We start from the raw sequence: 5,000 nt of genomic DNA, 5'->3' as shown, positions 1-5,000 counted from the left end.
CTTACGCATCTCAACAGATCTTCTTAATGTTTCACATCATCTTATCACTTTCTGTATTCATACACTTATTCATTCAATCTCAACATTACAACAAAGTAAGGGAACAAAGAACTGTAATATGACTTACTGGTACTCAAACTCGGACCCTCCAAAGATCTATAGCCCTGTGTCTTCACCACTACACTACAAAGACAAACATGCTCAACCCACCAGAGCCCTTTTCATTATTTACTTTTCCGTAATAAGGCAATTGATATTCATGTATAACATCCAAAACTAATCCTAACCTGACCCTAATTTTTCTCTAGGTTTAATTTAGTCTCCAAAAAAGTTTCTTCAATAGACCATTTTCGAATTCTCACGGCTGGACTGGATCTAGCATAAAATGGAGGCTAATGTGGGCAAATGTTTTCAAATGCAAATTAATTTGCTTGCATTAGCCTCTATTTCATGCTAGATCAAGTCCAACCGTTAGAATACAAAACTGGCCTATTCACCTGAGTGCCTATACAACCTATTGTAGGTAAAATGGGGATAACCAATTTAACCTAGGCAAAGACAGATTCAACCTAAGAACCAATTTTACCGCCAACATATACACTGGCTGAGAATTCCAAAAAAAAATAAAAAATAATGTTGAATGAAGCATAAGAGGTCTGAAAACCCGACACGACGATCATTTAAAGTAAGGTGTATGAAGTATCTACCCCTTGTGATTACTAATGACGAAAGCATCGCCTAGACAATACTGTGAAGCACTATACATACGTGATTGTATGAATTTTCAGTATTTGCCTACCTTGATGACTTTTAAGAGAGAAATTAGTCCACTTCTTGTCCAAGTACTGTTAGTGGTCAAAGAATTAACGCATCCAATAGCATCAGTCTGAAAATGAACGTTACCATAACAAACATTGCCATTTTATGAAACAGTTGTGTAAATCTAATCCTTCAAAATAGTACACTTTGCTGAAAGACTTTAAACTATTTTGAGCCTCCTGAATATCATTGTTACCAAGCCAGGGGCGGATTTAGAATATTTTGAAAGTGGGGGCCGAATAAGAATACTAATCAGCGCGCGTTAGCGCGCCTCGGTAGCGCGTTAGGCGCTACTTTCTAGGGGGGTCTGGGGGCATGACCCCGAAAAAATTTTGAAAATTTGGGTACTCTTACATTCAATCTGGTGCAATCTGGAAAGTAAAATATCAGGATTCCATATTGAATAAAATTATAAGTTGTAGTTATAATGATGCATGGTTTGCGACTCTTCGCTCCAAAGTCACAACAGCCTTGGAAGAAACGAATGAAGTGTCTGTATACCACAAGTGCGCAGGATGGTGATCTTTACGTCTGCTTTCTTAGCCATTTTCTGAATCTTTTCATGCACTGAATGCGCAAACACTGTTTTTGCATCCTTGCGTATATCTGCCAGCTGATCTTTCACCACGTTATATGCCTGTATGCCTCAATAACATCCAATGTCGAACCCTGTAACGAACGGCTAAGTCTTACCCTGAATCCAAAAAGATGGTTGGCAGTGTAAAAGCCAGCAATGAACACAGGGTTCTTGATTTGATGGAACAGCACATAAGCACGTACGTGTCACAATGTTATTCTCATTGTACCTAACCAAAATATATATAATTATATATACCGACATTAAGATTTTACGTTGTTACAGTCTCTGTAAAATAGGTTGACTGTAGACAAGTAATTCTCATCCAGTCTTCTTCGTCATTTCGAAAGGATAACATTAACGCCGGTAATGTTGAAAGCTTTTTCGCACAACTTTGGTCATATTATTAGCAAAAAATCATGCTTTGGCTAAAAAAATCAAAAGCTCCAACAGACTGCTTACAAAATTATTGTATATTTTGACAAAAAATCAATCTCCGACAAACTGAAAGGGGGGCCGCGGCCCCCTCGGCACCCCCCTAAATCCGCCCTTGCAAGCTATAGTATGCTGACAGAAATTGAAAATTTGAAAGGGCCTAATGGATTAAAGTGACACGTATCCTTTAATACCCTCTCTTGTTAATGGAATGTTCAAAAGTCTACAATTAACTCTCTTTAGTAACAATTACACACTAAGGTTTGAAATCTTTTTTAGAGCATAGGCTTCAGTTTTAAGCCTAATGGCTTGGTAAATGGAAAAAATGATACCATTTATGTTCTTACCTGAGCTAGACAACTTGTAACCATCTTCAAGAATCGTGGACAAGAGAAGTCTTCCAAGAATGGTTGTCAAGTACCGCTATCCAGAGCAACATTAACTCATCCTCCATATGTGATCTGTGAAAAACAAAAAAATAATAAAGATGTGAAAACCCCTGAGTTCCAGTTCTTAACCATGCAAGTAATACCTCGCTTAGTGTGTGATCTGCTATTACTGAGAAAAAAAAACAAATAAAATTGTAAAACAGTCTTAAAGCCTGTCCAATTTTCTCGAGTTCATTACATAATGCAAGCAATCTGTTTCTTTTTGCCTGTCTTGCCACGCCACAATCCTCACGACATTTTTCACATGCTCCACTCAAGCACCTTGCATGGATTGTGCTCTTACTTGACTGCCAAAGAGAGAAACAAGACTGATTGCATTCTTGTGTTGCCATGACCTTCTGAAAAAGTCTTCTCCCCAAAAACACATCTAAAATATTCAAGAATCTATTGCTACCTTCACAGGAACAGTAATAAATTATCATTGAGAGCCTTTAATCCCAAATGTCCCAGGCAGATGTAAGTTATGGGAAGAGGTGAGCCTATAGGCAAAAGTAGTGGCAGATATAGCAACTCACTGGTCATCACTGTGGGGAGGTGGGAGGGTCAAACAAGCGAGCTTCCTTTAAAATCAAAGAGAGGAATAAACAGGATAAAATGAACCTATTTATACCAAAATGGTAATAAACTATGGAAATAAAGCTCTCCTATAGAATTTCCAACTTAAATCACAAGGGAATAAGGGGCATTTGTACATGATGGCTCCCAATGAGAATACTACAATTATCTTTTCCCAAATCCCAAATATAATTCCAACAACAAACGTCTCCCACCCAAAGCAAAATGAATGCAAGTAGTAGAAATCTACTGATATTTGATAAATTTTATTGGGTTAGGGAACACGTTCTGCACATCTCAAGATACTTGGATTTCCTATGGGTGATGCTAATTAATACAGGGATATTTTTGCGTGGTTCAAAACTATGTGGAGAAAGCAGAACTTAGCAAGTGCTCTTGGTATCCAAAAAGAACATAGGGGCTAACCATGCATTTTTCAGAGATAATTAAGCTTCAATTTGGAAAAGAACACCATACATTGCTTTGTATTTTGAAGCTTTTTACAAATATTGCTGATTAATTATCTTCGAAAAATGCATGGTAACCCCCAATTTTCTTTTTAGATTTCTATAACATTTGTTAAGATCTGCTTCTCCCGCATATTCAGTAACCCTCGCGAAAAAACCTTTGAATTTGTAGGCACCATCCTTAAAGGTGCGTTTCCATAACAGGGCAAAAATGGGCGGAACAGATAAAAATCTCTGATAATATTTTGAAAAGAAACAGTTACTTTTCATGCATTACGTGAAGAAATCATGGATGAGTTTCCGTACTGAAAGGAACTCATTGTTTCTTAGCAAAAAATATCAAATCCATTCTCTTCTGTTTTTGCTATGATGGCATTAAAGGAAAAAGGAAACAAACTTAAATTAAGTCTCTAGTTGTTCTAGCGCTGGAGTACTAATTGGAGACACTGGAAACTAAAATCAACAATTAACTCAAATCAAGTCAAGGTTGGTTTTTGAGGAGGGGAAAACCAGAGTATCCAGAGAAAACCTCTCGGTGCAGAGTAGAGAACCAACAAACTCAACCCACATATGACGCCGAGTGTGAGAATCGGACCCAGGCCACATTGGTGGGAGGCAAGTGCTCTCACCAATGTGCCATCCCTGCACACCTTTATGATCTCTCAACAATAGTTGCAACTGCCATTTTATAGAACAAACCTTTTTGCTTAGCCAGTGATAAAGGTGAGAGCATCCCAAGGAATCTGTTCTTCTCCTAAGAACATCTTTCACTTGTCCAGTGTGCTCTCTTGATCAGAGTTGTTGAACTTGTACTGTGAACATGAAAGAAACAACAGATCAGTACCAGCATGACAATTGTTCTGAGGCCAAATTTTGAAATTAATTCATAAATTAATTGTAAATTAATTCTTTCATTCACAGAGTTCTTATCAATGCTTGAGTGTAAAGACTCCAGAAAAATTCTGCACTTGTAATTAGTTTCATTCCTTTCAAGAATTTCGCCGTAGCGTGGATGGATGTCGTGCGTGGTTCTTTCGGTATGTTGTCGGATTGCCGACTATTTACTTGCGGCACACGCGGGATAATGTTCCACTCTCCTCGAAGCCCAGCACCAATTGCTCTCACCAATGTAGGAAAAAACAAATATGGACATACCGTAAGGACATACCGTAAATGCTCAAATTAGCGCCCGGGGCGCTTATTTAATTTTGTAAGGTGAGAGGGTGGCGCTAATTCGAAGGGGGGGCGCGTATTTCATTTATCAATTTTCTAGCTTCAAAATGACACTATCTTTATTTCTATTTAAAAGCAAACAGCAACATAATCACACACCACTTGGTCAGCGGCGCCATTAATGGCAGCCACATGTTTGTGTACTCTCTTTAAAATTCTATAGATTCTTTCAACTCGAAAATGTGGCCTATTGCTCTGGCTATACCACTCTTTGCCACCGTGTGGTCGTACATGTTGTTTACGCTGGATTTTTGCTGATATTCGAGCTTGGCAACGACTTATACAACAACTCCGTCTTGTCGTCGCCATGATGGTAGACCGGTGCGGACCACATATTCGCCTTCTACACTGAAGACACTCAGGAAAAGCTGCCCAAGGACACGTCTACCAGATGACCTTTGGAATAATCTGGGAGAACTTGGAATACGTAAGCCCGAACGTTTGAGACGTAAACGGAAGACCCGC

At 38.7% G+C, this 5,000-nt stretch overlaps 1 long non-coding RNA gene across 2 annotated transcripts in view; it reads right to left on the bottom strand.

Annotated features, from left to right (window-relative positions):
- LOC138049477 (uncharacterized) overlaps nt 1-5,000 on the bottom strand; it is a 44,733-nt gene that overhangs the window by 23,336 nt on the left and 16,397 nt on the right. Inside the window, exons 3-5 of one of the 2 annotated variants that reach the window (XR_011132388.1) lie at nt 4,002-4,114; nt 2,164-2,292; nt 800-886 (exon numbers count right to left, since the gene is read on the bottom strand). This is a non-coding gene — a long non-coding RNA (uncharacterized lncRNA). The remainder of the gene's footprint in view (nt 1-799; nt 887-2,163; nt 2,293-4,001; nt 4,115-5,000) is intronic. The other variant, XR_011132387.1, reaches the window with a different exon arrangement.

This window comes from Montipora capricornis, chromosome 5 (assembly GCF_036669925.1).
Source record: "Montipora capricornis isolate CH-2021 chromosome 5, ASM3666992v2, whole genome shotgun sequence".
In the NCBI taxonomy this organism is placed as follows: Eukaryota; Metazoa; Cnidaria; class Anthozoa; order Scleractinia; family Acroporidae; genus Montipora; species Montipora capricornis.
This window is presented reverse-complemented; position numbering and strand designations above follow the sequence as displayed.